The sequence below is a fragment of the Ambystoma mexicanum genome, chromosome 7q (assembly GCF_040938575.1).
Source record: "Ambystoma mexicanum isolate Mex_15411 chromosome 7q, UKY_AmexF1_1, whole genome shotgun sequence".
NCBI lineage: Eukaryota > Metazoa > Chordata > Amphibia > Caudata > Ambystomatidae > Ambystoma > Ambystoma mexicanum.
The window spans coordinates 814,894,338-814,904,199 of NC_090941.1; the positions used below are offsets into that span (position 1 = coordinate 814,894,338).

Genomic DNA, 9,862 nt, shown 5'->3' on the forward strand with positions numbered 1-9,862 from the left:
GCCCATAACCACACAAGACTCTGCCCGATTGTACAGGGCTCCGCCCACATGCCAAAAACGTAAACTCATTTGTTGTAGCTGCCATAGAAACATGTTTGCAGTATGAGAGACCATATTTATATTATAATCTATGCACCACACAGCTGCCTCCCCAAAAGAAAGTTATTTCCCTATATTGCACTAAATCCATTCTTTCAGTTCCTTAAACTATATTGATTGTGTGATTGGCTATGTGCACAAAACTGCACTATATGAAACTGTGCCCTCAAAAAAACACATTTACCATATTTGGAGTGCACTTTTGCATTTGGAAACTTTACACTACTCCACACACGCAAAAGCAGAACACACAAAAACACACACGCTGCAAGCAGGTGCAGCACATCAACAGCACTGACTTCTTTGAAACAGGCAGCCATGTGTGGGAACTTCCCATGGTGGGGGACAGGCATTTGTTCTCCAAGGCATATCTACCTATTGTTAAGGTCCAGCCGTACGTAGTACCTTACATTTTTGGAACCACTATGACTGCTGAGGCAGACGGACTTGTGTAATGTGAATAGAAGTTGCAAAAGGACTCAATGGGTTCATGGATCTTAATTCTGTCTCCCTGAAGTGAATTACTTTTGTATATTTGGCCTGGAAAATGACCAACACCTTTAAAAAATATATATGTAAATGGGTATGTGCTGAGTGTCACTGCACTTGCAGCATTTCACTTCTAATTTCAATGTGCTTGTCCTCTTTTACTGGATGTGGTTCAAGCTGGATGTATTAGTTAACTTCATGGGGTCACATGGCGGTCTTTTTTCTGTGTCTGTCACTGGCATGCGTTTCCATGTGAATGGACAGATAATCACAAGACATTGTATGTGGCAGTTGCTTTTAATCACTGGATGTTGCAGATTTCTATCTCTTGAAAACAGACCACCTTCTCTTTGCCAATATCTACACATTACAGTACATGGAGCCCCAGATAACAATTAACGCCAAATGCCTGCACATGTGTATTGTTATTTAAACACTGGGTCTGCAGCACAAAACCAGGAGACCCGGAGGGAGTGTGAAAACCCTGAGTCTCCGGGATAAACCCGGAGGTTAGGCAGGTATGCATCAGAGGTGTGCTTCACTCCCATGAGTTGCGAGCTAAAGAGCTTGTGGGCAGCAGAACATAGAACGAAAACTCTCTGAGGACTCTGAAGACCTTCCGGTCACGTGCTACAAGCACTGACCCATCCAGCAGGGGGATGGGCAGGCTGGGAGGTGGGAGAGAAGACGGACAGAGAGGGAGCTTGGGAGGGAGGGAAGAGGGCTTTAAAATGGCAAAAAAGACAGTGGGCACGGGCAAGCAGGCAAAAGCAGGCCTGTCGCACTGGGGTGCTTCTCTTCCAGGAGTTGCAAGTTAAACATGCAGAAGAATATACAGCAGTTATGAAAAAAGTATCTTTTTAGACAATCAAATGTCACAGGACAAACATCAAATAGAAGCTAGAAGAGGACAAAGAAACAGACAGCCACTGAAACAAATCATAAGTTATCATGACAAGATCAAAAGTGAGGAAAGCGCAAAAGAGATGAGAAATAGTAATCCCATAATTAATTGTTCGGGATACCAGCATAATGATCCAATGATAAATTTGCTAAATAGAGGACTTTCCCTTACCCCGAATAATCATCTAAAACCTGTAGACACATATGCGGATCTGTACACATTTTGTCAAAAGTTCAAATTAAGGATGATATCAAATTGAAAAAATGCACGTAAATATCCAATGATCTTCCACGAACATGAATATAAATGACACATCTCTTCACAGATTATTTAAAACTATAATGGGCAAACGTTCCTGGAGAAAATCGTTCAAATGAATTCAAATAAAATCCACCTTCTTGGCAGGACCCATCCAAGAAAACCTCCATGAATGACAATGCACCGGGAAATCCCTTAAATCCAAGGTGCAATTAACAGCGCGTCCGCATCCCTGGCCCTTTCAAAAAGTGCTAGCACCTCTTCCCGCACAGTCCTCTCGGGAGGATAGCTCAGGGGCAAGGTGCTCGCCTTGGAAGCAAGACGACACGGAGCAACACAGGTTCGATCCCCGGGTCCGCGCTTAGAAACCTCTGGGTATTAGGCGCATTATAAATAACCTATCATATATCATATAACGGTGCTCAAAGCACATCTTCAGTCTTCTCTAAAAGTGTTTCAGTATAAAAGAGTTGGAGCTGCGCTCTTTGTCCGTTATTGGTTTCACATTAGTGCCACATTCACTAGAAAAGGAAAGTTCACAGCTTGCTTGGACTCATGCTTGGACTCATCGATGAATGCTACAACCGTTGCTGCTTTTAAAAGACACCAGAAGAGTCCTTCGGTGTAAAACATCTGCCCCTGCTTGGAGAGATATGCCTTATTGACACCGCGAATCAGTAAGTGAACCCGCCGTTTCCTGTATCATGAATTCAATCCATTTCAGAAAACAAGGCAGAACCTGCATGTCCCCTGCTGCTAATCTGGTAATGTGCCTCACTGTAATAATTGTTGATTGGACGTGAAAGTCTCCACCAATGTTACACCAGTGATTGTTTTCTCAACAACTGCTATCTTCCATGCGTTCCACGCCTTGCTGCACTGTAGTCAGTGGCGTACAGAGCGGGGGAGCACCTTGCTCACCCTCCACCAGTGGCTCTTTTTAGAGCCAGACCGAGACGTTGGCAGGGCAATGAGGGTGCCGAGCAGGAGTTCCTGCTCAGCACCTTCACTGTCCTGGGAAAAGGACACCTGTTCGGCAGCTCATTGTTCGAGCTCTGTGCAGCAGAGCGGCTCTCCAAGATCACATTGATCTGTGTCAACAGAGCATTACACGAGAGCCATTAGATATTGATGGGGGTGGGGGGGTTCTATTAGCCGGGGCTTTTGTCCCTTAAGGAATGTGAATAGGGTGATCAGAGTGAGAAGGGTGCATAATCCTGCATGCTTCATGAAATAATGACTATTGCTTTTAAACCCAAGGGGGGTGTGTTAGGCTCACATTAATCTGCATGGTGCTATTTTAATGTTGCATGCAAGATGGGGGGGGGAATAACACTAAAGCCATACTCTTATTGCACAACATATTTCTATGATGATGTATACAGTGTAAAGTTGGTTTATTATGAAATGTTAGTTTACTATGTGATGTGTTTTTTGCATAAATATCTACATCAACTAGACGTGGGAAGTTATGTTCATTTGCTTAAATTGTTCACATTCCAGTTTCACCATTTAACCAAAATGTGTGATCCTGGGCAAATCATTTAATTGCGCTGTGGCTTACCTGCAGCTCCGTAAGTGATTTGATTCATAGTGTATGTTAATATATCATGCTATTATTAAAAAAAGACTAACTACCATAGAATTGCTGCTTATATAATAATAGTGCAATTTAGGTATCTTTCACCACAAAGTTATTTGCCACTTGGCTTACTTATGGCAACATATTCTAAAGTAACTTCCACACTGCCACCAGGTATCAAAGACTAATGACGTTCCTTGCAATGTCCTTTTCTGTAAAGTCACTTCTGTTTGTGCAATCCATATGCAAATTAAGAGGTGTGTATTTTGCTCCACAGAGCCTTGACATGCTCTAATAGATGTGTTTCCTGCATTTGTAATGGTCCTGCAATTGTATTTTTGTTGTTATATGGATGTGTTAAAATGCCATCTGTCACTAATGTCACCAAAAACGTTGATTGGGGGTGCAAATTATACCGTATGGAATGACATGCACTGCTTGGCTTTTCTGACGCGCTACCTACCACACACAAAGTGTCTGAAAAACCATTTTGTAAAGTTGGCCACCCTAACAATGGCGGCGGAAAACAGTTGTCCATGCCCCACCCTGCTCTGGGCCACTGCAGCAGCTGCAGCAACAGACAGTGCTGTGCGCTCTGCCTTCACCTCCAGTCCTGCACTCATTCGCTAGACTGATTTCAGAAAGATTTCAGGTCATTTCTTCCTGGAGCCCAGTGCATCCGACCCCAGAAAGAAATGATCTGAGATGCAGCGGACAAGCCACCCTGCATCAATATGTGGGCAGGAACGATTGTATGTCAGTGGGAAAAAGTAGCAGTACTTTTCTCGTGGCTCCCACCTGCCCCCCAACACTGTTGCATTGCTGGGTAGGGTACTCCTCCGATTGCAGATGTGTGTTTGATGGACTCAGGGTGCAATGAAAAATAGCTATGGTCCCAGCACCACCCACAACATCCAGGTATCAAGTTCACTGCCAACATTTGCCTCCGAGCCCAATGAAAGCCGCGAGGCAGGGTGAACTTCACCAAGAGTGACTCTCACATTGGTGCAGGCCACCAAGCTGAACTGATTATTAACCAGCCCCCCTTGCACTCCAACTATGTCCCTGCAAAGCCTTGCTGCCAGCCCCCCCGAACCCCACACACTGTTTAAACTGGACTGCTCTGCGGGAAACTGCCAGAGCGCAGAGGTGCAGTTGGGCATATTATAGGTACTGTGGGTGTTTTCACCATTCTGCTCTCCATTGCTCGGCCCCCATGTCGTACCCCTGATTTACCCCAAATTTTAAGAGTGAATCTCAGAAGAAGCCCAGAAAGTGGTGAGACAGCAGACAACCCGAAATGCATGTGGTTTGGTAAATCCCCAAACTTGTTTACCCAGCCTTAGAAAGCAGTGGAGCACACATCTGTGTGTATCAAAAAAGTGGTCTGCCACTTCTGGCCCTCCGGGTGTGTTGTACTACAACTCGCCTGATCCGCCAGCATTGCCTTTGCTGCATATGGCTAATGGAAGATCTAGTCCAAAACATCTGGGGAGAGAGAGGTTGTAGACCCCTGCACAGGTGCTAAGTGTCATTATGCTGCTGCTATACTTTATACCATCAACAATAACGGCAAGGTCACAGCTTCTACTCAGTTTTGTCACTCCCCCAAAACGACCACTGTCACACTTTCTGAGGATGCGGTCTGCTTCACATGCAAAGCGGGGAAGGCTCGATGGTTTCCAGTAGCTCCTAACTCATTTACACGTTAAGCAGTTTTTAAAACTATGCTTTCTAAAATAAATGTTAAAAAAAAAAAAAAACACCCACGCTTCACAAACAAAACACACGTTTGGTGTCCAATTTCAGATTAATTGCTTAGTAAACATGAACTGCCAATAGCAGCCATTCTGCGCGGTTACATTAAAACTAACACTTGGATAGACTGCACTGCACAGACTCACATCTCTACCGTGGCTGCACGCCGCAAGCGGGTACTTACTACGTCTCTTCACAGAAGCCAGTTGTGCGTAGATCACACAGCGATTCCCCAACGAAAGAAATCCCTTCGTCATCAAAATATCAAAAAAGCATCCCATGTTGAGGTCAAGTAGTGAGTATGGCAACATTCAATCCAGCCAACGTCGGTGGGAAATCGGGGCGCTCATTCTCCAAATCAGAGCCGCGCGAGTTGCTGGAGCGGAGAGGAAAGGAGCTGCGCGCTCCTGGCGCGGTCGCACTGCCCTCTCCCTGCGAATGACAACAAACCGCTCCGCAGCCGCGAAATCCGAGACTCGCGCCTGCACTGATGTACAGCACGGGGGCCGGCGCCCGGGGCTGCGCGCACACACGTGTGCGTGCGAGGAGACCCCCTGCGAGAGTCTGCCTAGAATGAAGGAGGCGAACCGCGGGCGCTGGACTCCAAGGGCTACGAACCACCTTGCTAATGTCTGCGCTGCTGCTGCTGCCAGTCACCCTGGCATGCCCGTGTCCCTGGAAGCACCTACTGTACCGCGCCAGAGAGCCGTGCCTTTATCTGGCTGCTGTGGTGCAAACGAACTCCAGGGGCACGGCGGGGAGGGGCGCGTGTAATTCTTGAGCGGCGCGATGATGGGAAGCGCGTCGGAGCAATTGCCATGCCTATGCGTGAATCAAACGCTCAGACCAATAGGATCATTCATGTTTTTATGATACATTCTTTTATATATTTAATGGATGGAAGCATTTTTGAAACACACCCCAAACAGCATTTTTTTTCAAACGCGAAGTACATATATATACTTGCACCTATCCATCTATGTGTCTATTAATCCAGCCATCGATTGAGCTACCTGTCTATCTATCTGGCTAGATGTATCGACCTACTAATACAGCTGTCAGTCTATCTAGGTGTCTGTCTAGCTGCCTGCTGGCTTATCCATCCATCCATCCATGTAGATATCCATGCATCTATGGACCCGTGTGCCTAGATGTGTCCCTTTACCTCTGTATCACTCCATCGTTATGCCTAATCTGCCTATCCCTGTATCTATCTATCCATCTCTCTATCAATCTTTCTCTCTATCTTTCTATCTTTCTGTCTATCCCTCTTTCCTATCCATCCCTCTATCCACCTTTCTATCCATCTCTATCTTTCTATCTTTCTGTCTATCCCTCTTTCTATCCATCGCTCTAGCCATCTGTATATCTATCTATCTCTATCTTTCTATCTTTCTGTCCATCCCTCTTTCTATCCATCGCTCTAGCCATCTATTCTATCTCTCTATCCCTCTATTTATGCCTCTATCCATCTAAATGCCTCTATCTATCTATCTATCTATCTATCTATCTATCTATCTATCTGTCTGTCTGTCTGTCTGTCTGTCTGTCTGTCGTCTGTCTGTATATCTATGCATCTATCCATCTCCGTCTGTCTGCAATCTGTATGTCCATAGATCTGTCCGTCCAGCTGTCTGTCCGTCAGCCCGTGTCTATCAAGCTGCCTACCTATGTAGGAAAGATGTTGACAATGTTTCACATTAATCACCTAATCATAACTCTAAAGCAGTCCCCAATAAGCATCCGCTCTGAATCCGCCTAGTCGGTGTTTGCCTATACACTAATGTATCTATCTATCAAAATGTATCTGACTATCACCCTGTCTCGCTGTGCGTCTGTCATGCTGCCTAGTAGGTTGGAAAGCGATGTGATAAAGCACCAATCAGCTATCTAAAGCAGTCATCGTTATCCATCCAGTCTGAATCACTATATTCATCTATTTGCCTGACAATGTGACACTATATCTATCTACCTAGCCTGTACTAGGTCTCTGCCTTTCTGTCTATCTAGTGTCTATTCATATATCTTTCCACCGATCTAGCTTTCCAGGTATCTGTCTGCTATCTACCTGTCATCTACTTGGTCTTTCTATCATCTTTCTACCTATCTATCATCTACTAGGTCTTGATCTTTCTGCATACCTATTACCCATTTCTCTATCTGCCTATCTGTCCATCTGTCTTTCCGTCTATTATTATCTACTATGCATCTATCTATCTATCGACCTATCATCTATTAGGTCTCCATCTTTCTGTGTACCTATTATCTATTTCTCTATCTACCTATCTGTCCATCTGTCTTTCCATCTAATATTATTTAAGATGAACCTATTGATCGATCTATCATCTACTAGGTCTCCATCTTTCTGCGTACCTATTATCTATTTCTCTATCTACCTATCTGTCCATCTGTCTTTCCGTCTATTATTATTATCTACTATGCATCTATCTATCTATCTATCTATCTATCTATCTATCTATCTATCTATCTATCTATCTATTGATGTATCATCTACTAGGTCTCCATCTTTCTGCATAGCTATGATTTATTTCTCTATCTACCTATCTGTCTTTCCCTCTAATATTATCTAATATGAATCAATCGATTGATCTATCATCTACTAGGTCTCCATCTTTCTGCGTACCGATTATCTATTTCTCTATCTACCTATCTGTCCATCTGTCTTTCCGTCTAATATTATTTAAGATGAACCTATTGATCGATCTATCATCTACTAGGTCTCCATCTTTCTGCGTACCTATTATCTATTTCGCTATCTACCTACCTATCATCTTCTAGGTCTCTATTTTTCTGCATACATGTTATTTATGTATCTATCCACATATCTATCCCGATGTATATCTATTATCCTGCTTGTTTTTTAAAAAAAGTATTCTATTTATCTACAATCTACTACGTCTCTATGTAGCTTTCGGTTGTTCTATTATCAATCTTTTACTCTATCTTGCTGTATGTCTATGATCCATCTACCTATATGTCGGTCTATTCATCTATCCATCCACCTGTCCGCCCATCTGCATTGTCCATCTACCTCTCCATCCCTCTAGGATTAGGACCGAGGTAACATATTGCTCGACCCATAGGCTGTAAACAGGAATCCGACGCTGCAAGCATCCCGTGGGAAACGCATGCCGGCCACTCTCATTAATAACGTGCCTGCCATTCCCCCAGCATGACAGACACCGAGGTAGGACATGGGAGCACACGCATGCGGCTCCGTGAATCACAGCAACGATGCTGAATGGGTCCTAAGCTCTCCGTAAAGCACCCCCTGCCTGTCATCAGGTGTATTGCTAGAATAAAGCCTTCACTTGGGGAGACGCCCGGAAAATACATCAGAGCGCACCGACAGGCATGATGGTTCAAAGATTCTAATTGCTTTCAAGAGCGGCGGCAACATTGATCCATTTTCCACAACCGAGGCCTGATTCAGAAAGTAAGCATTACCAGGTATTTGCATTCTCTCTCGCCTCTCACCTGCACGTGCCCGGCCATGAATAAAGCATCGGAGCAGATGGCGGCAGATTATCAATACAAGGCGTTCTTGGGCTCCGTGGCAACCTGCTCCAGCTCGTCAGCATGCTTTCTGGGGCCACCTGTTCATGTATTAACCACCAGGATCAGGCGTTTGAAAATTATACTGTATTTAAACTATAGCATTGCAAATTAGACGTTCTTGTTCCGATTGTTTTCCAGCTCATTAGCTGCGTCCACTTATTCTGGGCGCTCACAAAGACTCTTTCATCGACTCTCGGAAGGATAGATTTGTGTTTTGTTGAAAAGCTCCAAAACGCATTGTCATGACTGTGCCCCTGACCGAATTACTCCAATTTCGAGTAAGGCGTGTGGGCCTCCTTGCTGTAGCCTCTGGGGTGTACATTCCATCTGCGCCAGGCAACCCCCCCATACCCCCTTAGCACACAAGTGAGTAGACATCATCACATCCGTCAAACATACTACGCATGCGCACGTTAGTGCATGAGTGCAGCCAATTGCGACGCAAAATAAATCATACCCATTAGCATTGCACGTGCCCATCACGCACACACGCGCTTTATCTCGCAGGCTCACTTCCACGTGCACAGGCTCGTGTGCAGAGGCCATGCAGTGACCCTTCTGCAAACCTTCAGCCAGTGCAGCCGTAGCTGTCGATTTTGTTCAAGATGCTGTGGCACTGCTTCACAAAAGAAACGCAACTTTTATTTTACCAAAGACCAAGCGCAATTGCTCTGATCAAGTTTGATGGCACCATCGAATGTATCAATGGCATGTTTTTGCTAAAATAGAAAAGTGGGCAGTGTGCAGTATGTCTTCATCTCATCTGTCGTATTCTGCAGCTTTGCCGACAATGCAGGTACATGTTAGGTTACTTGTGGAATCGCCATACAACTCTTCTGTTCTCAGTAAACGCACCGGCTTCAGCAATGCTTACAGGTTAACGCTGTTATTGCAATGTCAGCACAACATTGTTAACATTGTTAATAAAGTTCGCTACCGTGGATGATACAGCGCAGCTGTGCAAACCCCCACTACGCACTGGCTTTAATTGCCTGGTAAATGAAACCCGAGAAGTATTAAGCCTCACATTTTACCGTCTAGGATCTAACATACCTCAGAACCCGCACAACGCACTGGTCAAAAGTCAGCATTAAAATGACAACCTCAGCCCATAGTTTTACAATGCAGACAAAATGGCGTCCAGCGATGCAAATCATGGACATTGGTTGGACGCATGGATTGTCAGTGTACTC

At 44.7% G+C, this 9,862-nt stretch overlaps 1 protein-coding gene across 6 annotated transcripts in view; it reads right to left on the reverse strand.

Annotated features, from left to right (window-relative positions):
* CNTN5 (contactin 5) overlaps nt 1–5,863 on the reverse strand; it is a 3,106,629-nt gene extending 3,100,766 nt beyond the window's left edge. For 3 of the 6 annotated variants that reach the window (XM_069639123.1, XM_069639125.1, XM_069639124.1), the window contains exon 1: nt 5,275–5,863. The gene's annotated coding sequence lies outside the window, so the exon portion shown is untranslated. The remainder of the gene's footprint in view (nt 1–5,274) is intronic. The other 3 variants (XM_069639126.1, XM_069639128.1, XM_069639127.1) reach the window with 1 other exon arrangement.
* Nucleotides 5,864–9,862: the final 3,999 nt, after the last annotated feature.